The following is a 26,863-nucleotide window of genomic DNA, read 5'->3' as shown; positions in this document are numbered from 1 at the left end:
GGTGTGAAAGTGCTCTTACAGCTCTCACACTCCCGTCATTTAATAAGTCTTTTTCAATGGTAGTCTTCGGTTCAAAGTGATAACTAATAGGATTTGTGCAAGACGGGATCCAACAAAGATCCAGAGTTACCGTCTATGTGGCCCTGCAACAAGATCTGCAGCGGTATTCTGGTGGAACTTGGAATTTGTAGATAGAAAATGTTTCTAGTTCTGCCAGTGGCTTTCCTCTTTGTCAAATGTGCCTGTCAAGTCAATTAATTATCTCTTAATAATTAAGATTCCATGCAGGTGTTGTATGAAATGCCCAGATTATCACCTGTGCAACGTGCTCCAGGTGATCCTGCTTGGCACGGGAGTTGGACTAGGTGATCTTCAGAGGTCCCTTCCAACCTCGGATACTCTTATGATTATAAATCTCTGTTAATACGATATGCTATACCCAGGCTGAAAGAATACACCTCAAGTTTCACCGGGCTTAGGTGAGAGCATCCAATTAAGAGTTCTCATCTAAGTAAGGTACTAAATTCCCAGCCAGTCGTCCTGTGGGAGCCAAATGCTGTTCTCTGTGCTGTGTGTGAGGGCAGCAAAACCGTGTGTGTGGCTCTGCCAAATTACTGTAGGAAAGCGTTACCTTGACACTTTGAGCTGGCTTTTTAAGGTGTATTATGAAAGAGTTAACGATACTAAGCATGTTTTTGGGTTCCTGATTGAAAGATGGAGACAAACGCATTAGGCAAATGATATGTGAACCACATAGCTTGCTTCTGATTTTCAGTGTCTCTTTGATTGAGTCTTAGTTATCCTTTTATGAAAACATGCTGAATTTGCTCAGATTGATGTTAGCTTCTATGGTGACCAAAGGAGGAAATTTAAAAGCATGAATGGTAATATGGGAGGATTGAGTTGTTGATCTGTAAAGGTGCTTTTACTTTAATATGCTTTTTTTAAACCATGTTGAAGTTTTGAATGTTTAATCGCTGTGTGATAAAACAGGACAGCTTGTGAACAGGATATTAAAACTTGATTTCTGTCATACCAAACAATTGGTGTATCTTCATCGGTTTTTCTGATCGGTGTCCTTTCCTGACAGGTTGGCATGTCCTACTGTACTACTGTATTATTCAAGACTTGATTTTTTTTTTAACGTTTGAATTTGTTTCTAAATGCAAAATTATGTACTTTAGTGATTGCTGTTTTGGCAAACTTCATTGTGAATCTGAAACAGTTCTTTTGGAAACTGCTCGTCTCTTGCAGACTGCCCAGTTTTTACTTTCCTGGCCAGATTTCCATGTAAATGGGCTGCATGTGCAGCTTTCTGCTACGTGGCTCAAATCCAGTTGCAGACAGCACGCTGCTTGGCAGAAGGTCCTTATCTGGTATTCATCATGTGAAGGAGTCAACCCATCCGTGAATTCCTGGGTCTTGGCGGAGGAGTTACCCATCCCATTCACCTGTGTTGTCTGCATGCTTTAGAGATAAATAAAATGAAAAAAACCCTACCATCTAGTTCCCAAGTGTTACAAGAGGGGTGGATGCATATAATGTGAACAGTAGCCTAGAGACAATGGAGGCAGGAGTTTTGCTAGAAACTAAGAATTTACCTAATCTCTTGTTTAAAAACATCTTGCGAAGCTGAAGCTGAGCAGTTTGCTTGACAGAGCCAGCTATGTTACAGCTGTTACTGTGTTCTTGCATTCATCTCTTCAGAGTGTGTGGGCAGATCTCTTCGTTTGCTGATTACACTGATACAATACATTCACCTGACAGCGTGATTAGCCATCCGCTGATAAGTAGCCCCAAAAGAAGCCAGACATGTCAATGGGGTATGTCGTAGAGTTGTCCTTAGGGGCTGCCAGAAGAGCTGGAAGCCTTTGGGATGGTTTCTAGGGATTTTTATTTTTTTTCCCCAGAGGAGTGGAAGGAACTAATGTTGATCTATATTACTGTGGTAATAAGTTACCTACTGTGTGTGTAAACTAGGGAGTAACCTGCCTGAGTAATTGTTAAAGCCCAACAGTTAATATATATGGCCATTATAATTACGGTGTCGTGATTATTGCTGAAATATTTATTATTTTAAAACAAGATGCACTCATGAAACCTAGACAAAATACTTTTAGAGAAGACAAATGAATCTGGTATGAATGCACAGGTGAAACTGTGTATGTAATAAATGATTTCACGTGCACTTAGGATTATAGTAAGTCTGTGAACTCAGGGGGACAGATAATGAGTAAAGTGGGAGAAGGGCTGCAGGTATGGTAAAGGAAGAAAAATTGCTGGTCGCTTGCACCTGTGTTCTGTGCCACTGAACTGCAACACCAAATTTAGCAGTGCAGCAGGTTGTGTGCGAAGTTCCAGGTGTGAAAACAACTGGAGCAGTAGTGTAAAAAATAAAAATAAAAAAGGATAGGGGGAGGTTGTTCAATATAAACTGGACTTGTGTTAACCATGCTGTGGTGCTGCAGAACAGACAAATGCTGTATTGAGGAGCGCAGGAGCATACCGTAAGAGAGATAGGACATGATCTTTGCTGTGCTTAGTGTTGGCACAGCTTCAGCTCATCTGTTTGTGACCTTAAGTGATCTGAAAGAATAAAAGGCTTGTGCAGAACTTGGATGAGGGTGAGATGCAGTGCTGAGCAAGCAGCTACCACTTGTGCTCTTGTGCGTACAGCTACTGTACGAGTGGAATTGTAATGATGATATTCAGATTAAAAATTAAATTTAAAACTTAACTTTGTCATAACCTCAAGTTGGAGAGCAATAATTTATTTGGAATTAAAAGAAAACTGGCACTATTTTCTTAACTCTGTCATGCACAGGGAGACTCATTTCTTTACTAAAAGTATCTGATTGAAAATTATTTGCTGCTAAAATGAGTTAAAATTCAACAAGCATTGTCAAAAGATTCTGCAAGTGACTTCTTTAGGAACTAGAATAAAATCACACGTAGCCCCCGAGCATGAGTTGATGTTGGTAAGCTTAGCTTTCTGTCCCTACGACGTAGCTTTAAGTGGCGTGTGCTTCCTGCAATTGCATAACGTGTAATATGCCTTTCTTTTTTTTGAATTGCACCGCCTATCTTGCGATGCGTTGTCTCCTCATTCGAAGGGAGCAGGCGTTCAGGGAATGGGGATTTTACTCCTGTGCCTGACACCTGATTTCCACCCCTGCCGCTATCATCAAACACTGAATACGGTGCTGCGTGGGTACAGGCATCGAAACAAACGCTCCGCGGCCAGGCGTGAGCTCGTTTGGCTCAGATGCTGAGCTGGGGAGCTGCCCTGCCTCGTTAGCGTGGCACGGGCGTAACGAGGCCGGGTGCAGCAGTGCTCAGCTCCCAGCAGCCTCCCGGGGCTGGTTCCAGTTCGGAGCCAGCCCAGGTGCGGGTGCCGCAGCGTGAGGGCAGGGAGAGCCCCTAAAGACCTCTTTCAGACATTTTTAAGTGTCTTGTCTTATGGTGTGCTGGCCACGGCAGTAGCCTCGTACCCTTTGTGTTTTACTTTTAATCTTTCTTGGATTGTGGGATCAAGGAAAATTTCTTTGCAAATATCCACTGTAGTTCTTAGGTTGCGGATAAGAGATTAAAAATGCAATCGGCTTGTATGGCTTCAACACTGCGTGTGCTTCTGTATGTATTTGTACATCGAAGGAATGCGCCATGCATCGTGATTTCTGTGTTGTTCAACCTATGGAATAAAGGTATTCTGGTGAGGGATTGATTTGGCATCTCTGATATGTTTGCTAATCACATATTGCTTTTCAGTGCTGGAGAAGCAAGCCAGTTTTACCACACTTGCAGATGTTGCTTCCGAGGGTCCCAGCGTTTGTTACAAGAGGGTGAAATTCAGCCAACTGCAGTACCAGGACCAGAATTTAACAGGCAGAGATTTTGCTGTTTCCAGTCCCGCTCCAAGCCAGTTCTGTCACTTCAGGGTGGAGGTGCTGAGCAGCTCGTGAATTAGCTCCCCAGTCACTATATTACAAAATTCATACCTTGAAATGAGAGTTAAAACTGTAAACTCGCATCCTAGTGACTCCAGCAGAGCCCAAATGAACAGTTTCGTAGTGCACGAACATTAAAAGGCCTTTCCTTAATCAGCCTTTTCTGGCATGGTATAATTTATATTTTTTTGGTATCACATGTGCTATCTAGAGTTAATGGTGTTACTGAAGCCTCCCACTTAACCTGAACCTGCTTCCTACCCAAACGTGACCTGCTCACCTCTGAAAGAAGGGCTGCCATCCTGCAGCTGGCAGCAGTGCTTGCTCTAGCCTCGTAATTTACAGTGGAGTGAGGCGCTGGCTCCTGTAGCAGCAGCAGTCCCCCATTTCTCCGGCACGTCTTCCTGAGCAAGGATATGTGAAAGATGTCCTTCCCCTCTGGTGCGAGCTCTCCACCCTCGTTTTTGCATGCTTTGCTCTGCAAGCTATGACTCTGCTTTTATTTACTGCACACTTTCACCCGCTGGCGCTTCCTTCCCTGCTGGAGCAGCCTTGAGCTTCAGCCGTGTGAGAACCACAGTTCGCTGCAGGAGCCCCACATCTGGAATGACTTCAGAAAGCAAGTTGTCCTAAGGAGTGATGGGATTGAGTTTGCATTTGGGGTCAGGAGAGCTGAATTTGCCAAGATGCTTTTGATTCCTCACAGTAAGCGTAGCTTGAAAAAGGGGGATTGAAATTGCTTTTGTTACCTCCAGGTGCAAGCTTGCTATTTACAGTCTCATTTTTATTTGCGTTTAGTAGAGTTACTTTAGGCAGTAATGTTTAAAGGAAGTGATTTTTTCCCTGAAACTTTTTGCCTTGCTTTACATTTGTTTTGATAGAGTACATATTTGTCTTGCACCCTCCTTTCCTTTCCAGTCCCCCAGGAAAGCCCCCTGTCAGTACAGCTGTACTCTGAAATCTGCGGGAAGCCGGGGGAAGGAGCGTTTGATCTCGATTGCTTGTACAAGGCAACGGTAGATTAAATTAGTTAAATTTAATTAAAATATTTGATCTTTTATTTTTGCTCTTAGAATTGCATTGTAGGTTTCTACGTATAAACTAAACAGATAACTAGTCACAAACATCTTCAGACACCTGTCACTTCACGCGTAGGCAGCTACTTTTTGGAAGCACAGCGGTTTCAAAGGCAGTCTGTAGTCTGGCCAGCAGGGTGAGGGCTTGCACACAGAATATGATTTAACACTGTGAAGCTAAAAGAAAATATTAGTGAAGCTTCCAGCATGTCTGTCTTGGGATTCAGTTAATAAACCAGGAACAGCTTGTTAAGGAAAAAAAAAATTCTAGGATTATTATTTTTATTATTTTATATATATATATAAAATATGTATATTTTAATTTCAGAGTGCCATTTAGAATTCTTCTACTTTATGTGCACTGGTACAATAATTTCAAATGTTGTCATATTAAGCAAAGAACAGGGGAGTCCAAAAAGCAATGTTGCCTTAGCAACTGCAGTCTTGGTTTCTGGAGAGATTAGAACTATTGTTTTCTAACATCGAGTTTAAGAAATATCTCTGGGCACTGGAAAAAAAATGGGTGAAATCATATTCTACATGAAGCCAGTTATGTTTTTGTTTTGCAGGTGAGTCTAAATGATTACTTCATAGCACATGTGCTCCAGGCTACAGAGTAGGTTGTTTTTTTTTTCCTGTTACAGCTTCATAACTTATTCAAGGGTTGAATGGATTCTGTTTATTAAAAGTATAGTATAATGATGTTAGGTTTTTTCTTCCCCTCGCAAGGAGTCCCAAGATGTATTCTGGTTAGAAGCATTCAGCACATAACCTCAGTGTCTTTGTCAAGAATTATAGGGAACTTTTCCCTGTTCCAAAGGTATTCTTTGCAGCTTATTTCTTCCCCCTGAACGGGGTACTTATTTTTCACTCTTTTATTCTACGAAAAATGAAATTAAATTTTCCAGTGGTGTATTTTGCATTATAAACGATGGGATTACATTATATCCTGGGTGCTATGTTCTCATGGCGTTTTATCACGATTGTTTTCTGCTTCCACTTGTGCTGTCAGCTATCGTGGAAAAAGTGAGACCAAGAGTAGACTGGCTTCAGATTAGTCCAATGTGGGTAAGAAGGCAACGGGAGTGTATGTAACTTTTTTCCTGGGAAAAAAAAAAAAATCTAAATCAGAGAATGAATGCAGTGTTGTTTCTGGGGAGCTCTTGATGCTTCGTGCTCTTAGGAGGAAAGGAATGGAAAGCGTAGCCTCTGGGGAGCCTGAAACTTCTGCGAAGCGTGTTGGTCCTGGAGGTGGCCGTTTTCTGCTATTGTTTTGCAGAACTTTAACGCCTGAAGAATGCAGGTTCTGGGAAGTCAGTCGAATCCTGACTCTTCAGGTCAGTTCTGGAAGATAAGATTTTAGATGTTAGGCATCGTGAGGAGCAATGCATCCAAAACCAGCATCATCTCTGGTGCCTGGAATTTGGGAGAGAGTAGAACTAATACCTGCCAAGCTTTAGGAAGGAGGTGCGTGAGGTACACGTAATGAAGTTAGTGGAAAATGCAGAGCAAAACTATGTGACGATAACAAATGATTCTCACTTTGGGTAGCTTTCTGCTGTCTGAGCGTGTGTGAGGCTGAGGGGAGCTTCCCTCCGAGGTGAGTAACGTGTGTGTGCTGCGGATCCCATGGCAAACGGTGGGACTTTCACCTGCTTTGCTGTTTTTTGTTTCCTTGTTAAAATGCAGTCCAATGACTAGTTACTGATTTTGATAAAGCTAATAAGGGATTTTATGCTGTATAATTGTGTCTCCTACTTTATTGTTTTCATATGCTTGTTTTGTCTCGTAAAAATCATGCCATCAAACATAGATCAGTAATGCTTGTTGCTTGATCCTATGGCTGTATAGCTGATGAATTCATGGATTTAAGACAAATAATCCGTATTTCATTACTAGCAAGTGCTAGAAATAAAAATGTACTCTGGACTATTGGTTGAAAAACAAATCCTAAAGTCATAAGAGAGGATTAAAGTTGGAAAAAAATCTCTCAAGAGAAATGTTAAAAAACGAAGGGAGTAACGACATCTGCTTAATAGCATCCAGCCCCCTCAGCCAACAGTTATGACCCTTTGAAGCCTCTACGTACAGGAAATAAAAGCAAGGAGGGGAAGGAAAAAACAATAATAAAAAAAAATGGCTGAGAAAAATCAGAATAAAAAGTAGCCCAGGTTATCTGAAATTTTTATTTTCTACACGGGAATGCTTTGAAGTCTGTCTGAAATGTGTTCTAAAATCCACTAATGAAGCTAAGGATAAAAGCATAGGGATAAAGCTTAAAGGGCAATAGAGCTGCATTTAATTCGCAAACAATGCTAGCAGTAGGAAGAGAAATCTTATAATGCATGGGCATTTTCCTTGTTTCTGAAGGTGGTTTCACTTCAGAGCACCTATCAGCAAGGAGGTTTTTTTTTTTTCAGTTGAGACAAAAACAATGACAGGCTTTTAAGTTAATGTCAAATGTGATGGAAAAGTCAGGGGAAAAAAAAAAACAAACCTAAAAGGGTATATTTGGAAATAATGTGGAAATGCAGCTCGCTCACTGCTAAGTGTGGCCTGTCCCTCAGGAAGGGAAGACAAATCAATTCTCTGACAAGCTTCCTGAAAGAAGATTTTTTTTTTTATTTAATGTACTAAATTAAATACCTTATTTCACTTCTCAGGGAAACTTTTTAGTGCACTGAGGAAGAAATCCATTTGTTGTCATCCAGAAAGTTGTCTCTTCAGTTAATTATTGTCTTCTGTGAATTTAAGCTTGAAATTCAGGGTAAATTGAGCTTCGGTAGGTGGAAGAACATATTTCATTGGGCTTCTGATGCAAATGCATTTCCTTGTTTCTGCTGGTCGTGTTTGGAATTCAGGTGGCTAAACGAGAAATGAGTGTTACTGGTATAAGACCACTGTAAGGGCTCACCTTTGCAAACAAAAGTCGCGCAGACCACTGTAAAAATGTTTCCCTTTATATGCTAATGCAAATCGTGCTACAGATGACTGAGTGCTTAAAAGAAGCAGTTCTCTCATGGCAGGCATTTCCCAACCTGATATTCAGTCCTGCAAATCGTAGCATAGGAAGAGCAACAGAATCAATATTAATGCGTTAATCTGATGTTAAATGTGAGACATAATCTGGACATGGACAGAGGTTATGGACGTGTAGGGAAAAAACACTTCCTTTCCCCGTGGTGTTCCACGCCACGAACGAGCAGCAGAAGTGCACTGCCCCAGAGGCGTAAAAACTGGCTCCAAATGATCTTCTCCATAGTATCTCTAAAAGGCTTTTTAATTACCCTGGCATATGCCTGCAGAATGAAATAACAGGGAAGCTGAAAATGCCTTTTTCAATAATCGGTTTGAAACAAGTAAACACTTTCTGGCTGGTCGTTCTGCCAAATTTCTATTCAGCATAAATGTTTGGGCTTTTAAAGCGGCTAACTTTTTAGTATCTCATTTGAGTTTGACTTAAATGTTTGCTGCTCCTACTCCTCTCTATAGAGGCCTTTTTATGAATGGAAAACTTCATCCTGTATAGCTGTAAAGTGTTTTTCCTTAATTTTCCATCACGTTTGAGTGTACTGGCAGTCCACACGGCTTGCTATGGAGAATGAAATCAGTCTGACAGTACCAAATGTTACCTGCACACCTGCTTGCTTTTGGCACTGTTCGTGTTCAGCAGCAGCGTTGTTCCTCCTAACGCACGACGGAAGATGGTGCGTGCCCAGTGAGAGAGAGCAAAAGGGCCCGGAGCTCTCTGATTTCTCCTGCCTCCCTCCTGGCTCGCCTTCCTCAGCAGAGAAATCCAAAATCTGAACTTGAAGGGAAGCCCTGCAGCATCGAATAGTAACTGTAGAGGAGAGGGATTTCCTGGTGGCTGACTAATTGGAGAAGCCTCACAATGAAGGACTGTAGTCATCATTAATCTAGTTTGGAATTCGCTTAATTTCCAGAGTTAGCCATGGTTATGAGAGAGTTTTTGAATTATTTTTTTTTGTTAGCAAGTTTAAAGGTATCAGACATGCGCGCACACAACGGGAATTACATGCAAAATATAAATGTATTTTGCTTAAGGCAGTGCCTACTATGTTGTGTTAGCCTAAGTTCTGCACAAACGCTGTCCGTTTTTGTTGTTTCCCTCATGCTCCTTAAACAACCTCAAATTTCAGGGCTCGTAAGTACTTTCAGGAAGTGTTCATGCGGCCTGCCGTGTTGATGAACACCCTCGAATCCAGTTTGGGGCACCCATCACAGCCAGTGTTAGGCTGGCAGGGGCCTCGTGGGGCTGCCCCGAGGCTGGCTCACCGCCGAAGCGCCGCTTCCTCGGGGGGCTGGGGGCTGAGCATCCCCACGGGCGCTGGTCCCAGAGGGACATGCGGCCGCCTGGCTCCATGCAAACGCTGCGCAGGGGCCGAGTGCTGCCTTTGGGCTTCCTCGGAAGGCAAGCAGCAGCTCGGGCACCACGCTCGCCCAAGCACTCGTGGTGGGAAGCAGCCGCGGTGTTTCTGCACTGTGCTCCTGCAAGAAATGGGTGCTGGAGATATAGCCGTTACTTGCTAGCACGTAGCAAATGTGGCAATGAACTTTTTCCTGGTACTTTAGAGCATTAAAACAGCTGTTTGAGATCAGATCAGCAGCTGTAGCAGTGATCCGATGGTGATTAGTGGGCTCAGGGACTTGCAGAGTCAGAGACAGGCTTTTTTGTTCTTATCCGTATTTCGCTTTTAGGACTCTTGCTTTTGCGCCGGTGTGCTTCTTTACATGCAAAAAGTTCTCCCAGCTATAAATTCCCACCGAACCCCACAGCAAAGAGCTCATGGTTTAAATGCCTCCTGCGAAGATTTGTTCTGAATTATTGTCATCACTCTACCGTCGGCGTCCCGATGGTGCAAACAGCGCTGATTGCGTATCAAAGCTATTGTTCCTGCCACAGGCTTGGAAGGAGAGCGGAGTGCAAGTACGCCTCAGGACCTTGAAGATAATGCATTATAAATAAACATCTAAAATTTGTCTGAGGCTGCAGCGTACGATGGCATGGAGCATTGGATTCTGACCATGCTATACACAGATTGCTGCTAACGGGTTTTGGCAGTGTCGCCTCTAAATCAGAAAGCCGAAATGATTGCAAATTGTCTGCTTCAATACAGATCATACAGCTGCCTGGAAGACCGTGGAAGGAGGGTTTAATTAATGTTTGTTCTTGTCAATGTACTGATCAGGTTTTGATGCAAGGTTCTCTTCTTTTGTGCTTTTTTTGGTCAAATTTTATTTTAAACTTGTATTCTGTGCTAAACAGTGGCTCCAGTGGAAACATAAGCATCTGCCAATGAGGAGTTTAAATTTAGGACGTGTTGTAGAGATCTGAGAATGTTTTTCTATTTGGGTAAAAATGTTTTCTATGTTTTCCTCTTCAGCTGCTGCTACGGGATGCTTTAAAACAATAATCCAAGATGTTTGCTTTCCAGAACGCCTCTTGGTGCTCCTCTGCTCGGGCTGTGCGATGCCCCAGTGATCCCGCTGGCGTGCCCGCGCCAGTAATTCACCGTAAGCTGGAGGAATCGATCTGATTTCTGAACTCCTAATCCCGCAAAGCCTTTAAACGATGGTTATTTTATCTTCGTTTCTGATAAAACGGGGCTTGGGAGACGATGACATTTGCTGTCTGTTTCTTCTCTCTCTGCTCCCTGTCACCACCCAGAAAGAGCTCTGGAGTCCGTTTGGCAGCGCCGGTGGGACTGGGAGGCTGGGGCGTGCAACGGCACGGGGCGGTCGGCAGAGGAGACAGTGTTTTTCCCCAGCTCTAAAGGAAAGCTGTTGGTTGAACCTGGCTTTTATTACACAACAAAAATGCATATGGGAGATGCTATAAATGCCCTGCTCACGCGTGGCTGTACAGCTGAGTATAGCAGCTGAGATGGGGAAGGCTGGAGTTATAACGTGCTCCTTCACTGGCCCGCAGCTGGGAGTAAAGGCAAGGTAACGCTCTGTGACTTCTCAGATCTGAACTGCCACCAGGTTGGGTGGACACCAGTGAGAAGGACCCCAGTAAGAAGGTCCTTAAGTTTCCTCTAGCTCCTTTTGGAGGCTGGGGGTAAAGCCTACAAAGCAGTACACATCCTCAGCGTAAGGCACCTGGCCTGCTGCTTTTGGTTCGTCTTACCCCATTGCACACCTGAGGGAGAGACAAAACTTCAGCCTTGGACAAACCACAGAGGATTTTAATTTGAGCCCCCGCGCAGTGTGGTGAGTGTGCTGCTTGCCTGGGTACCGGTCTGAGCTCAGAGAAGGCTCGGGGCGGACAGCTCTGGTCGAGGCCCTGCCACGGTTCAGAGCTCGGGCACCTCTCCAAGTCCGGCTCTCGGGAGCAGTTCGTGCAGAACAGGCGCTGACGTGCAGTCTTTGGACGTAGGGGTTTTTTTCTTGTGACAAATTAAGAAGGGAACAAGATTCCTATAATGCATTTATACATCTTGCACTGTCCACATCCTCCTAGTGTCACGGGAATTAGGTGTGAGCCTGAGCTTGTTGCACCTCAGGACCTTTTTGGATTCCCATCGTCACCGCTCAGCAAAGGGCGACTTCTTCAAAGGGTGAGTGGCTGCAGAGCTCTGGTCAGCAGAGGCTGCGTTAGCCGAAAGCGCCCGATTCCCTTTTAGACTGATCCTTTATACGTTTGCCCTTTTTTATTATGCGCTACTTTGTTACAGTTCGAGAAAATAAAATAAAAAGCACAGGGATTTGGGGGCTCGATTAGTACTGCTGCGAAAGGAGGTGGCTGATCGGAAAAGGAGCTCGGTTTAAGAAGTGGCAGTATGGGAGGGTAAATTGTGATATCAAAAGCGCGTGCTGGGCTTTTTGCTTTTACTGAAACGTCTGGGCATGGAGCATAGCTGTATCGAGTGCAGGCTCGCTGTGGAGGGGAGCATTCTTTGAATTAGGCTGGCAGTAAGGGAACGCTGCCTTTCTCTGGCACCAAGTCCCGCTGAGAAAGGTGTTGCAACCTTTTGTGTCGCCTGCCTAGCCCCAGCTCCTGCCTGCCTGCATGCAGCCTTTGTCATCCGGCTCCTCGTCCAAGCTGCACTTTGTGCTTTATAGGGTAGGCGCAAAAATGTGTCTGGCAAAGGATTTTTTCTTGAAAGATGCGAATAAAAAGCATCCATAATCACAGCAGGTATTTTATGACTGGCAGCTCAGAATGTATGTATTAATAAAAAATTATTTTTATAAATTTTAAAGCCTGTGAAAACTGGCAGCAAACTTTTGTACTTGTGATCCAAGGCAGTGAAATGTTCTGTCCTGTTCTTCCACCAGCTGCAGATGTCACGGGTGGGAAAACAAACTGCTGCTCCTGGCTCAAGTCTCTAAACTATCTCTGGTTCAAAATGTTTGAAAGAAGCACATTTTAAAGCCAATATGATTTTTTCAGGGCCTGGTTAATTTATTTCAGAAAACGTTTCTGTTAAATAAAATACATTGTGAAGCTTAGCGGGACTTTTGCTGCACCGGGGTTCCTGGAAATGTAGGGGAGGGAGCGAAGTGCAGCCCGTGGCGTTCCTCCTCGCAGGGAACCTGCCCGGCTCCATGGGAAGAGCAGGGCCAAAGCTGCGTGGTGGCCTCGGCTGCTGTGGGACGAAGGGAACCCTCTCCCAGGAGGGACGGGGACAAAGCCCTCCGATGCCAGCCAACGAGAGAGGCACTGTGAGTGACAGGATGCTGGTGATAGTACTCTGACGGGTAATCTTCCATCTGCTCGTCTTGAAATACACAGCAGAGTGCTCAGACGCCTTCACAGCACGGCTCAGGGGATGGCAGCTGCATCCGCTGCCATCGAAGCACCCCTTGTGCTGAGCCTGACACCTGGACTTCTGAGCAGTCGGGTTCTCGCTGTAGCTTCAAGATTTCTTTCAACACCCAGCCTTCCAGAAGCACAGGACAAGGAACGTACAGTCCAACCTCACGTAACGAAACGGTGGCAGATATGTAATGCAATCGTGCTTATTTGGTGTCATACCCTCTGTGTGCTTTTTTTTAAGCTCCGTTGTGGATTGAAATGTGATCTTTCAGCCCTAGTCATTCCATGCAGCGCCCGCCTCTTGGACGAGTGTGAAATGGCTTCAGCACTGGTGGATGATTCACTGTTTCTTTATTACACGGCGTGTGAAATTGTTGTCTGTGCTTTGTTGAGCATGCATGACATTCGCTGGGGATTTTCAAAGTTTATTTTTAGCTTTTCCAAATAATTCACAGATTTGGATTAAATTTCAGTCTATGTAGCAATTTAAAACAGTTGGTGTATGCTAAACGTCTGTCACTGAAAACCGTGACCTACAAAAGCTGTGTTATAATATCCTAAGCAATGAATTATTCACATACTTGCACATACTGTAAATGCAACGCCAGCTTCAAAAATCCAGACTGAGCTTTTGATCACATCATCCCAGCAGGTCTGGCACTCGGCCTGCGCTGCAGCTTTCCTCCGCACCCTTGGTGGAAAAGCAGAGGAAAAGCCAAATAAAATTGTACAAAGTAAACCAAAGAAAGTACAGAAGATGGAGAAGAGAGAGAAAAGATGGAATGGCTCTAGTAAAGGCATAATGCTCAAGTGTACCACGTCAGGAACCTCTGCCTGCCGCCTTGAATTATCAGGGACTCGGGAAAGGTTTTTTAGAGAAGGTGAAAAAGAACAGACCGCTGGGAAAGCAGTTGATGTGTTTATATATGTGCGTTTCCAGCCACTGCTGTCATGCATGCGTGTAGCAGGATCAGACTTTACACCGGAGGACCAGTTCTTTACAAGTGTAGCAGGATCAAACTTTCCACCTGAGGACCAGTTCTTTACAAGCGAGATATTCACATGAATTGCAAAATGATATGGGTTTTAAGCATACATCTCAGAGCGAGTGAGCCGCTATGGTTTTGAGGGAGAACGGTTCAGTGTGAGGACACCAGCTTAGAGCCCGTGTCGGCTTTATGAGAGGAAAACACGTCAGGCTGACAGTTCATAGCACTGTTGTCTCTGCAGTCTTTATTTATGTGTCTCATAACGGAGATATTTTTTTAGTTCAGCTTCTTTCTGCCATGATTGGTACGGAGCTGTATGAAGAGCTGACCGTGAATGCAGAGAAAATGACATCCTAGTCCAATGTTACTTTCCGTGAGCTGTTACCTATAATGTGCTGTTCATTTTGGTATTGTAGGACTTTTAAATATCACTTGATCAAAATGAAACCTGTAGCTTGTTTAGATTTGCATTTTTGTAATTAACTGCACCATGTGAAAACATGCAAATTGTCCCCAAAAGCTGCAGGTAAAACAAGCGATGCTGTTTCAGCTAATTTCTTCATCGGTAGAGCTCTCTGTGATTTTACTGCAAAGTAGATGAGAATTTCTTGCTTTTTCAGTCACTCGAAACAGGTTTTGGCTGCCCCGTTTTGTCAGCAGTGATGTATTGTATGTCTATTTTGAGATGCTTGCTATTTTATTCTTTAAGCAATGAAAATGCATCACAAAAACACCAGTGCATCTACTGCACGATCTTGAGGACGAAGCAAAATCTGCCTGTGAGGATTTAGCTCTTGACAGGAGAAGGTATTTTTGTTTGTTTTATCAAAGGTGGGGTCTGAAATGTTGAATAAAAAGAAGTTAAAAAAGGCCCACTAAACTACTTCCTTCTCATCTTTTCAGCGACAGCAGAAATGGAATTTTGTTATTAATCTGAAAAGACTTAAAAATTATCTCAGTGGTTAAATTGCCTTTTGCTGAGTCCTTTATGCTTTTGATATAAATAAATAGAAATTTCTATTGTTCTGGGCTTTTATCTAAAGTTATTACCATTCTTAATGCAGAAGTGATTCATCTGTGGCATTGGTATTTAATAAATTTCAGTTCTGATGCTTGTACAATCACACTAAGTAGTACTTTGCGTTGAAATCATATATAGGTATTAAATGCTTTCCTGAAGGCTGCTCTTCACATAATGATATCTTCAAAGCTCTCTGCAAGTATCATGTAATTAATCGTCCCGGCAGCCTTGCGAGGAAGCTGGAAAGCGCAGCGGGCGCTGGCAGCGAGCGGATTGCAGCCCCAGCTACCCTTGCAGCATTCCTGGGAAATGATTAAGGAAAATATTTTATTTTGGTTTCTTTTTGGACTTTATTAACCAAACCAGGTTTTATTACTCAGGTTAAGAACACTGCTACAGTGAAGCCAAGCCTAGTGCATCTCTTGGCGTGCCTGTACAACCAGGCTCTCTTCTTCAGGGCGTGTAAAGGAGGAGCAAGATGAAGCTGTGTGGGTAGGTCCCAGGAAACGACTCCAGATTTTGAAGTCATTGGTTGCTGGAGTTCTGAACCTCGGCTTTCCCTTGGTATTCAGAAAAACTACCCTTCTCTGCTGGATTCAACACGCATCGCTTCTCCCCCTCCCTGCAAAGCAGGCACGTGCTTTGAGAAGAAAATTAATTAAACGCGTTTGAGGAGAAAACCAAGTGTGAGTGGGGCTGTGGGTGGCAGCTGGCTGTGTGGGGCCCTGCTGATGGGATGGGGGCTCCCGAGCATCCTCCGAGACCTCCGCTCGCCCTGCCCATGGCCTGCGACAGTGGGGGGAAGGTGTTTTGGGGGGGCTCTGTGCCAGCAACAGGGTTCTCTGCTTGGGAGAGGGACTTCCAGCATCTGGACATGCTGGAGGGCCTGAGCGTTGGGGTCATGCCTTGTTTTCATACAAACCTTTTAAAGTTCAGGCTGGGGAGGGCTGCACAGCATCTCCCTCCATAAAAAGGTAAACAGTCTGCAGTGGAATCGGGGTGAGGAAAATTATGCAAACACCCTTTCCTCTCCCTTTCTCTGCCTTCTGGCTCGTGTCCTGACTCCTGCCCATTGCTCCCCCACCCAGTGTGGCGGGCTCGCTGAGCAGTGCTAAGGAGGGTGTGCGTCTGTCCCTGCAGCGCGGGTGGCAATGCTCGCCCTCCCCTGGAGCATCGCTTGCCAACTGAGCAGCTGAGGTATTACAGAAGGCTTTGCAAGTGATACAAAATGATAGTGCTCTGCTTTTGTACGTCTGCAAAGTGATTTCGTCTCGTCTGTCATCCGAGTGCTCGTTTCTATCTGAATTCCAGTTTTGCTTCCACTCTTATTGTGCAAAGATCCATTGAAACCGATTAAAATAATAATAAAAAAAAAAGAAAGCAGCAATCAGCATACCTCTGTGGCATCCATGGCAACAATTTTCCCCTTGCAATTAGTTTGACTCAGGAGACAATAAGACTGTTTACCGTGCTAAAGGAGATAAATAAAGACTAATAGCGACCTTTTTAATAATGTTTCCCCCTCTAAGTCTTTCATTTTTGCTGGATTAATATTCATGATTTATATTTGGGAATATGTTATCTTGCAGATCTGTATTTTTTTATTTGGATACTCATCTTTTCCATTTATTTTGGCATCTGGTCAGTGTCATTTCCTAAGCAGAATTTCATAAGGTATATGCCCAAATGCAGTTCATGTACTTAAGAGACAAAGAACTAGTCTATTTCCACAAAGTGTAAGCTGCATAGGAAATATATTTTCAGCAGCACGTGCCAATTTTGATGCTCACATCTCTTGCTAATTCCCAAGAAGCTGTCCTTCCCTCCTGGTGGCACCCCTGCAGTGTCCACACGGGCTGGGACATGGCCTTGGTGTGGGGAGAGTCAGCGGGTGCAGAGCTGAGCTTCCACACTGTGGGATGGAGCAAACGGGTCTTTTTCAAAGAAACTTCTCCTTTTTGTCCTGTTTTTTTGGAAAGCAGAGAGCCACAGAAAGTCTGTTCTCTGGAATTGCAGCCGCACATTTTCGTACATTCACTGTGTGTTGCCTCAAAAATCCCTTTCTTTGCAAAGTGCGTCTGAGGTCCAGGCTGGAATATTTCTGCAGACCTGGCAGCTCCCCGGTCACTAGCAGGGTGCTGCCCTCCCCATCTGCATCCTGCCCCTGCCTGCGCTAGGGCCCCACGCAGCCACTGCCGAAATTAAGGAAACAATAGGCCAGAAAAACTCCAGAGAGCCTCTGTTTCCATTACCTCTGTACATGTTGCAGCACACAGAATGCAAGGGCTATGTATTTTTAAATGTAGTATATTATAATTATATAGAGAGTATGTATTTTAAAATAAACTCTGTCCTACAGTTTACGATGCCTTGACCTGTCTAAAGCTCACTCATTCTGCTCAAATATCCCATATTACTACACTGAAATAACTTTTGGGGGCTGGTGCATGTTGGTCCCTCAAGGCTCCCTGATGCAGATCCAATCTACATCGTCGAAGTCAAATGTATTTTTGCCAACTGGAGTTTGTCTTTCCGCTGAGGGCTCCTGTGAGCTGGCATGGTTAGGGTGACTTGCAAGTTCTTGGTCCTCTGGTGTTGCAGCAAATTAGCTATCTTTTGTTATACTTTAGTAGCGATTGAGATAACAAACTATAAAATCAGTATTGACACTTGTAAAAAAACTCAGGAACCAAACATTGATCTTAATCAATGATCTTAATGAAATCAACTCCAGATTTGGACTGGTCATAAAAGAAGGGACAGGAAAGAGCCTTTGATAATGCCGTGGTGTTAATTTCATTAAGCCTTCTTCACATAAATACGGCAGAAGCTCCTAGATTTTGTTTGGCAATGAGCTATTTGTAACAGACAACTAACGCTGCAGTCCTCGCAAACTGTGAGGCTTGATTAAAAGACCCAGCGCCATCAAAATGACGGGAATGGATGTTCCCAGGGCTGTTAAGTCCTACTGAGAACAATCAAAAAGTTGAGTTATGATTCCTCAATTAGCTGCGGGGTTAACTTCTGATGAAAATGAGGCATCCAAAAATGCCTCAGACTGTGTTTGACAAGGCTTTCTGTAATGAATTGCTCGGCTCTCTTGTGCTTCAGCACCGTTCTTGGCTTGGAAAGCCGCAGGGACGCTACATGTTCGCTAGATTTTTTAAGTCAGAGAATTTAGGTGCTGTATTTTTCACGTACTCTGCTGTATCACAAGGAATATGGAATATCGTTAAGTCCCAAATACCCCCTGCAGAGAACAGCAATTAGCAATTCCATCACGCCCCCAGCCGAAGCGCGGGGCCAGACGGCGGCGGGGCTGGGCAGGCTCATTTGCTGGCGGTGCACGACGAGCAGGTCCTGCTCCGCTCACGTACCGGCCCCAACCACGCACAGCTGGGACCTCACCACTCAAAATTGAGAGGAAGATGGCACAGCGATGATGCGGAGTGGAGGAGGTCAAGGGGACACACAGAAAGCAAACACGACGAGCGGACTGAGGGAGCACCGAGGTGAGCGGAGGCAGCTGGGGAAGGGGAGCTGCCGGAGGGCACGGCAGAGACCTGAGCTACCCCAGCCATGTGCCAAGGCACTTCTGCAACACCTGCCTCCACCCAGTTTAATCCATAGCACCCCAGTGCGGGGCAGGCTGATAAGACAGGCATTAAGCTTAGTGCATGCCCACAAACGTGCTGGGAATACTGTTATTCCATCTAGCTGGCCTGCCAAGAGGCAGTGTGTGACAGCAGGAGATCAGGGCAAGATTATGTTATGTCTCAATAAACTGTCTGTACGAGGAAACTCGTTAATATCTAGCCTGAGTGCCTATGTCTAACATGGGAGCCCTAATGTTCCTTGAGAAGATAACTGCGCATGGTCAGACTGGTCTCTCCCAGCATACAATAACTTCGCTGACAGCAGATCCAGCTTAGCCCGTGGGAGACTTATGAACTGCTTGGGAAATAAGAAGAGAAATGACTTGAATTAGAAAAAAAAAAAAAAATGTTACAGCTGTGTAAATGTCTGGGAATTTTACCATTGGATCAAATGGCGTGAGGATGTTGCCAAGATACTCTCCTAAGCACCTTAGAAATACCTTGCACACTTTGCTAAGCAGGACTGTAGTTACATTAATTGTACGGCTGCTGCTCATGCACTTTGAATAATAATAATTGCACTTTAAAACAAGTTCCAAAAGGATTCTTCTTAAAACCCAGGACTTGTTTAGTATGTGCAGCAAATTTTTGGACCGTGGAGAACATAAAGGATCCAAAATAAATCTCACTTCACAGGCAGATGATGCACATCTTAATGCCTCCATAATTCACTGTAACAATACCGAGTGATTATAGTAAGCTCAGTCTCTCATTCCGCTGAAAAATTGCTCATAGGGGAGATCACCATCAAAAGTTGTTTATTCATTTGCTTCACATGCACAATAACATAAGGTAACAAAATAATAACCAGATTTTCTCACTTATTCCCCGTTCCTGTTGCTGTAAATACCAGGAGGAAACAATGAAGATTTATTGTTGAAGAACTTTGTAACCAGGCATGGCTACAATCCTTGGCAGAAAGAAACTTACATCTGTGTCTTTTAATTTTATGTTGGTTATAAAGGCCCTAGAATTTAATTATTTGAATAAGATTTCCTGTTAATCTTAATGGAATTTCATCAGTAGAATCTAAACAAACAGGAATTGAAAAGCTGCAAGTAACACAGCATCAGTTTATCCAGTTGTGTAATAAAACATAAAATATATCAGTAGGTGACAGAAGAAAACCAAAAACAGCAAATGAAAGAAGTGAAAATTCATGGCAAAGCTGGCTGTGCTATCCACCTAAAATACACCATTCCTTTAGAAGAAATGGCTAATAATTAATAACAGCAGATTTTATCTAAGTACTGCTGAATTTTATGTTTCCAGATTAGGGAAAGCCCCTTTAACGATTCCTGTGAGTTTCTTTAAGATGGGGATCATTCTCCTGTCACCATGGGCAGCTCTCACACATATCATACTGTCCGAATCAATAACCTGTAATTATACTAAAATTATCTTAAACATTGATGAAGATGGAGGAGAGTGGCTCTTTTTAATTAGACAACAGAAGTAGACTGAATCGGACTTTTTTTGTAGGAAAACGGAGGACTTCTCTGGGGTAAGAGCTGCTGGTGGTGTTTTCTTCACACCCAGACAGCTCAGGGATAGTTACTTGCTGGGTTTCAGTCACCTCAGAATTTAACTCGGGAACAGAATTTGTGGTTTAAATGAATCATTTTGAAATAAGAATAGATTTTAAGGATCCTCATTGACTTGTTTTCTAACAAATAAAATGTAACTCGCTTGTTAGAGTAGGTCATTGCACACCGATGAGCGAGGGTTTGGAAGAACTCAGCTCAGCCCCTTTCTTACAAGACATTTTTTCATGGAGAGATTTATTTTCCTCTTCTTCTTTGCATATTTTTCCTGTTCTTCTTCCCCCAGGCTGCCAGAAAGACCCCCTGTGCGATATTCAGGAGGGAAGGTAGATGAATGCGTCCTGTCATCTCCCTTATTGAACGGATGGGCTGGGGATTCTTTGCTCACTGCTCTCAAACCTGTTGGCAATCCAGTCAGAACTGCAAATGGATATATGGACGAATTCAGTGTTAATCTGTTTGCTGATGACTATCCCTCAGAAAGGGGATTATCTACAAATTAGGAGCCTATACTGCGAAGGGAGAGCACTCTCTCAGTCAAATCCAGGCTTTATTTGAAGATTATCTAAAGAACAAAACAGATTCTCCGTCGGCTGTGTTTAACAGTTCACGTCTGGAGTGGCTGAGTTGTCTGCAGAGCAGCGTTGTGGCTGGTCGCATCCGTTTGGGGCAGCGTTTGTCGGTGATAACCTGAATTATATCCCGATTTAAACACCAGCAACAGTACTTCCCACTTCAAATCTTCAAGGAGGGCTGTGACACTGGGAACATGTTTCCTGCCACTTGCTGGCCTTGTGTCCGAGCAGCCCACACGTCACCCTGCAGCGCCCGACACTCCAGACCCAGGGACTCCTGTGCTCTTGCTGCCTCTGCAGCCCCGGCCCTCGCCCCCAGCCCAGTGCTGAGTCACTCAGAGACATCCTCCAGGCTCATCTCAGCCACGCTGTTTGTTTTATGAGCAAGGAACCTGATTAAAATGGTGTTGGTTGCAAACGGCATGAGTTAGGGCTTGCTCAGCAGGTGGCTGCCCGCGTGTTGCCCTGGGGCTGTAGGGCTGGGCATGCAATGCTCTCCCGCTGCTGCTCCAGGGTCACGCCGTGCAGCAGAGGGAAGCTCTGGGGAATATAAAACCTTGTATCTGGAGAGCCTGTTTATGGGAGAGCCTTAATGCTGCTTTTATTGCCGTGGCAAGAAAGCAAAATAATACCAGCGATGTGTCCTGTTTGTTTATCTCTGGCTCTTCTACACTGAGTGCAAATTCTTCATTTATGCATTCACTCCTGGAAAGAGACCCGGAGAGTGCAGGCTGGCTGGAGGTTGCTCAGCTACAGCCAACAACGTGACCCCGGGCACTTGGCTGGAGGTGTGTGGCTGCCATCAGCAAGCTCCTGAGAACCACGTCTTTGGGCGCCGCCAGGTTCTTCCACCTACATACCTGGGCTGAGCTGGACATTCGGGCTCGTCTGTCCCCAGGTGGGCTGTGACGTTCAGAAAGCTGGTGGCCCTGCATGCTGGGTCCCCTGCAGGACCTGGTTCCTGAAGTGATTTGATCATGCCAGTGCACACTACCTGCTTTGAACGCTGCTAAAAAGCAAGGTGGTCACATCAGCTGCTCGCGGTTCCTAAGGGAAAGCCCTTCCTGGTGTCCCAGGGCACTGCAAATTGTTTGATTATAGAGTTTTCTCCATCTGTTCCCACGGCGTGTAATGCTGCAACCACCTCCAGTACACCTGCACTTCCAGGACAAGGAGAAACAAAGATATAAAAAATGAACAGGGGAAGAGTAATTCCAGCTGGGTCTGAAGCAGCAGCCCAGGAACATTTCTAGGCGGTGTCGGTTCATTGCTTCCCAGTCTGCTGCCAGCCCTCCTGCTGGTCTCCTTCTCCCACTCCTCCGTAAGGAAAGGCTGCCCGCAGGAGTGCAGGCTGCGGCTCTCCCTGGTGTTCAGCTCTGAAGAGCAGCATTGAAAACCAGAAACTGAAAAGCCTGGCAGAATGGGTACTTCGTGCCACTCTCTGGTGAAAGGCTGCTTCAATCAGCATTTGGCTGTGAAAATATCGTATTGTAGGCAGGCTATTTATCTGGCATGGCATTATCTAAGTGCTTGCCCTGGTTTATAATCATTTCCATTCAGGGCAGCATTATCATTATGTTTTACTATTTGTGGGACTAATGTGTTTCAGTGTGCCTTTATCCAGCCAAGTGCTTGCTTACATTGCTGGTAACGTAATGGCAAAAACAAATGTTTCAGTTAATTTTACACGTTTGTACTGATAAAAACTCACAGCATTGTAGAGAAAGATTTAATATACGTGCAAATAGATTTATATGGGAGTATATGTACACGGTATAAGTAAACATTATAGTATATGATGTTCTGTATAGCTGCAGTAATATAACAGTTTGGGTTAGGTTCTCCTTTTAGATGTGAAAATTTGAACGTCTCTTCAAGCAGTGGCAGGCTGACAAAGCTGACTGGCAGGGTTTGCTCTCGTGCAGCTCCTGCAAGCCACAGGAGGAGCTGCAGGGAGTGGGGCTGGGGACAGAGCTGTCCCCCGTGCCTGGCCGCGGCAGTGGGCACGGCCGGGGGGCTTTGTCCCACCTGGGTGCCCCGTTCCTGGTGGCGGAGGAGGTGGCAGCAGCCAAAGCGGGTGGCCGTGCCCGAAGCTGCTGCACGGTGCTGGGAGCCCTGCGAGGGGGGAGGCAGCGGTGGGTTTGGGTTCAGCGCTGCCTGCAAACAAAGTGAGGAAAATGACTTGCTGAGCACGTTCTGCCCAAATTATCCACCGATATCTGCGATCCCTAAAAGTAGGCTTACCGTTCTGGTCGGATTGTGACTGCTCACTTTCCATCTGCAGTCTTTTTCATTGCTGTTTTTTAATGAGCTGTTTGATTTAGCTTTCATTTTGACTTCTTTCACACCCAGCTGGAAAGCTTTGAACATATCAACATCACCACAAAAAAGCTATTATTTTCAATTAGCTATTAAAGGCATCAAGATTTGATGCAGCCTTGCAGATCAGCCTGCCTGTGTTTCTTGTGAGTTTTGGGCTATCAAATATGAATTACTAGCTTTGATCAAAGTCCAAACCAGTTCTTAATGAATTATTGAATTCTTGGGGAAGCTGTACGCCATTTCCAGGCACTCTGAAAACTTCTCCTGCAGCTCCTATCACGTTCCCAATGCTGCCTGATTCTCCAGCATTTCTCCAGGAGAGGTGGGTGCAGTGTCTAGCTGGGTGCTGAGGTGCAGGCTTGGACCCGCATGCCCTGAGACCTCCTGGGGAAGGACTGAAAATAAGCAAAGAGCAGAGACAGCAAAGGGGAGGAAGGCACAGGGGCTTAGCCCTTCTTCCAAATCCAGACTTTATCTCAAGAGGTGAGACACCATCTGGTTTGGGTTGCTGAGACCTTTGGTGTCTTCCAGTGACTTAAAGCTGACCAAGGAACTGGCCTTTACAAAGGTAAATCGGGGAGAACTTGAAATCTAAGACAAAATTTAACAAAAGGACGTGAAGTGACTTACATGTTTGATATGCTTAATATTCTGAATTCTCATTGTAATAGCGGAGAGCATAGTTTTGGGTTATTGACGCAATTTTTTTCTTGCATCTCTCATACTAAATTGAAAGAATAAAATCTGGACAGCTGCCTTGGCATCTAGCAGAGATGTGAATGCTCAAGAAACAGTTTGAATAATGTATTGCTGCTTTCCTGGCTGATGTCCTTAATATCAACTTCCCTACTCTCAAGCACGTTGGCACGACTCTTTTGAAATATTATATTGCCAGATCAAGTCTATCAGGCCACAACATCCTGGCTGGGAATCAGCAGATCCCTTCTGCTGCCCCTGTTGAGTCTCTGCAGCATCTCGTGGCCGCTTGACATCTCTTCTGCTTCCCCATCTGTGCAACAGGGCAGTAACAGCACCCAGCCCCCTGGGAAGCAGCTGGGAACCCTGTGATGAGAAGTTTTAAGAGTCAATATTAACATTTTAATGCATATTGCTAGTTGTTTCAACATTTTTCTCATATACACAGCAACATTTTCCAAGAATTGAATGTTTTTGAAGTGGTATCGGCACACTGGCAGTTACTAGAGTGCCCATGAGCTGATTTAGGGAGAATTACCTTTTGCAGCACAGCTCCTTCTTTGTTTCCACGTTTCTCCTTTGCTTCGTTTCCACATTTTCCCGTTAATATGATGTGTGTTAAATTTGGTGCTCTTCAACCCTGTATACAGACTTGCTCATTCACAGTCCTTTGGTGCCAGTCAGCTGTTACCACCAAGTTATTCACTCCTCTCTCTTGTAAATGTCCACCTATATGTCTCCACCTATAAATAAATCAAACAAAATAAACAATTAAGATATAAAATAATTGAGGAGTAAATATTAACATATAAATGAATCCAGGACCTGAACCCTCTCGCTGTGGGTCCGAGCAGTGCAGAGCAAGGGCCCCTGCGTAGCTGTTGTGTTGCCGTGGGTGGCTGCAGAGGGGTGCCAGCTCACGGCAGCCAAGGAGATGTTCTTGGGAAAGTAACTCTGGGTCAGAGTTTATTTTTTATTTCCAGGGTTTCCAAATCTGGGATTGATTACATAAAGGGCTGAGTCTAAATCATGTTGACATCTGCTCAGGGGTGAACTGACCCCTCTCGCTTGCAAAGTTGATCACGGGTGAAGCTCTAGCCAGGCCTGTTGGTGAGGTACTGTAGCAGAACGGAGTGAAAAATGGATGACCATTGTAAGGAGCAAATTATCTGAACACCTGGAAGTAAAACCGTATGCTGTAGAAATTAAAATATTAGGAAAGAATACAAGCCAGGTGGCTATGAAGGAGGGATTCTGACAGCCCTTCTGTTGTTTTCTGTCACATTTAATGTTTCCAGTAGATTTGCCCCAACTTTTAGCACCCACCTCTACCAAAATATCTAATATGCTTCGTTTTCAGTGTGGCTTACCTCAGTATCTTACAGCCAGGTTCCACAGAAAAAGGCAGTTTGTTCTGCCACTCGTTTTTCCTAGCTCACTAAGATATGAGAACCTGGAGACTGTCAAGGGTTGAACACCGCCATCGTTTATGAGAAATGGTTTATAAAGCACAGTAGGGGTGGAGAACTTTCTAAAAGCAGCCTGTGCTTTGCCTTAAGGAGTGAGCAGCCTGAGTGTCTAACTTTATGATTCCTCACGCATTTAAGCAAACAGTGCAACTGAAGTCAGTGTGACCTGCACCGAATTAACCGGGTTGTGGCTTGTATAGCTGGCTTTAGAAAGACAATCTGTGATTTTTATACCCATCTTGGCAAGCTTAGCCCTCAAGACAAGTGGAACAAGTACAGCCATGCACTTAGTGTCAATAATTTATTCGTTCATTAGTGCATTCGGATTTGGTCTTGGGTGCTATTAAATTGATGCTTAACTAAGTGACAGCCTTTCTTACTGTGAGCAGGTGTTGCAAATGCTTCTGTCAGTGCGTTGTGAGTTCAGTTACCAGTGCCTGCAGTAATTCCTGACAGTTTGTTGCACGGCCTTTCAGAAAGGAGCGGCTGTACTCTGAAGTCCCAGCTCACTGCAGGACTGGAGACTTTGGTTTTAGGAAGGTGGTTTAGTGGTGGGCTTGGTAGCGTCAGGTTGATGGTAGGACGTGAAGATCTTAAGGGTCTTTTCTGACCTAGATGATTCTGTGAGCTGTGGTGCTACACAAGGGCTTGAGGGTGAGAGCTCTTTCATCCCTTTATGTGTTTCTTCAGTGGGTGACCAAGCTGGTGCAGCAAGGCAGCTTTGTGCTTGATATACCTGACTTCAGAGGTTATGCTGGCATTTTGCCTTTGTACGAGCAAGAACGCTGTAATGTTCCATGTTGAATGCACGAATACTGTGCCGTTTACAACATCTGATAACATGCAGATCCTCGTGGACACACGCCAGGAGAAATATGCCCCAAGAGAAAAGAAACGAAGAAGAAAGTCACCAACCGAGCCAACACGCTGGATTTGGGGACATTTGGAGATTTAACAGCCTTTAGCACAGATTTTGATGTTTGTGGTGCTGAGGAATCACAGACCTCAGAATCTCAAGAGGAGAGAGTCTCATGTGCACACACACACGTACGGTGGTCTCACGGTGACAGCCCCTGCCCTCTTGGTGGCACGGGGCATTTCCCTTCCCCCTGGCCCCACAGGAACCTCCGTGTGCCAGCTGCAGGGATGAGAGACGTGGGAACCCGTGCTGATCCCCCCGCAGAGCACGGGGAGCTGTCTCCAGACAGGGCTCAGCACCTGCACGCTGGGCAGGACGCGCCCCAGGACCAGCCAGCTATTTCCAGACCACTGCCGGCTGCTCTGCAGATAGGTTTGGATAAGGGATCTAGGCCAGCAGCCAGGAGCAGTGGAGACAAGTAGTCAGAAAGGAATAAAGAGAGAAAGGCTGCTCTTCCTAATGAGTGCAATAAAACAATAAAAGTGCAATTATGCAGTAAAACTATTGTCATTTTGGGTTTAGAAGATAATGCACTAGGCAATAACGCTCATTTTAGCCTGTGTTTTCAGGCATTTTTTACTCTCTGACATTATAAATATGTACTACTATCTGATTCCTGCATCTCTTCATTTTTATGGGTACTGAAGCATTGCATCAGAACAATGTCAGATCCAGAAACTCTGTAAGCCCATGCTCGTCCTTAACTTCGTTTTGTTTTGCCAGCTCTTGAGCATACATTGGATTGTAGTCTCTCCATCCTCCACATTTGTCGAGTAACATGATAGCATGAGAGAAATAATTACAGCCAAAGTATAAGATGCATTCCCAATGCTGAGCTCAGTGTATCTATTTCTCTTGCACATGAA

General features: G+C 44.7%; 1 protein-coding gene across 17 annotated transcripts in view; it reads left to right on the top strand.

The window, feature by feature from the left end:
- LOC310901481 (uncharacterized protein) overlaps positions 1-26,863 on the top strand; it is a 93,308-nt gene that overhangs the window by 1,200 nt on the left and 65,245 nt on the right. The gene's annotated exons all lie outside the window — the stretch shown is intronic.

Source organism: Anser anser (genome assembly GCF_964211835.1).
Source record: "Anser anser genome assembly, chromosome: 6".
Lineage (NCBI taxonomy): Eukaryota > Metazoa > Chordata > Aves > Anseriformes > Anatidae > Anser > Anser anser.
The sequence above is the reverse complement of the archived record's forward strand: the minus strand, read 5'-3'. Positions and strand labels throughout refer to the sequence as shown.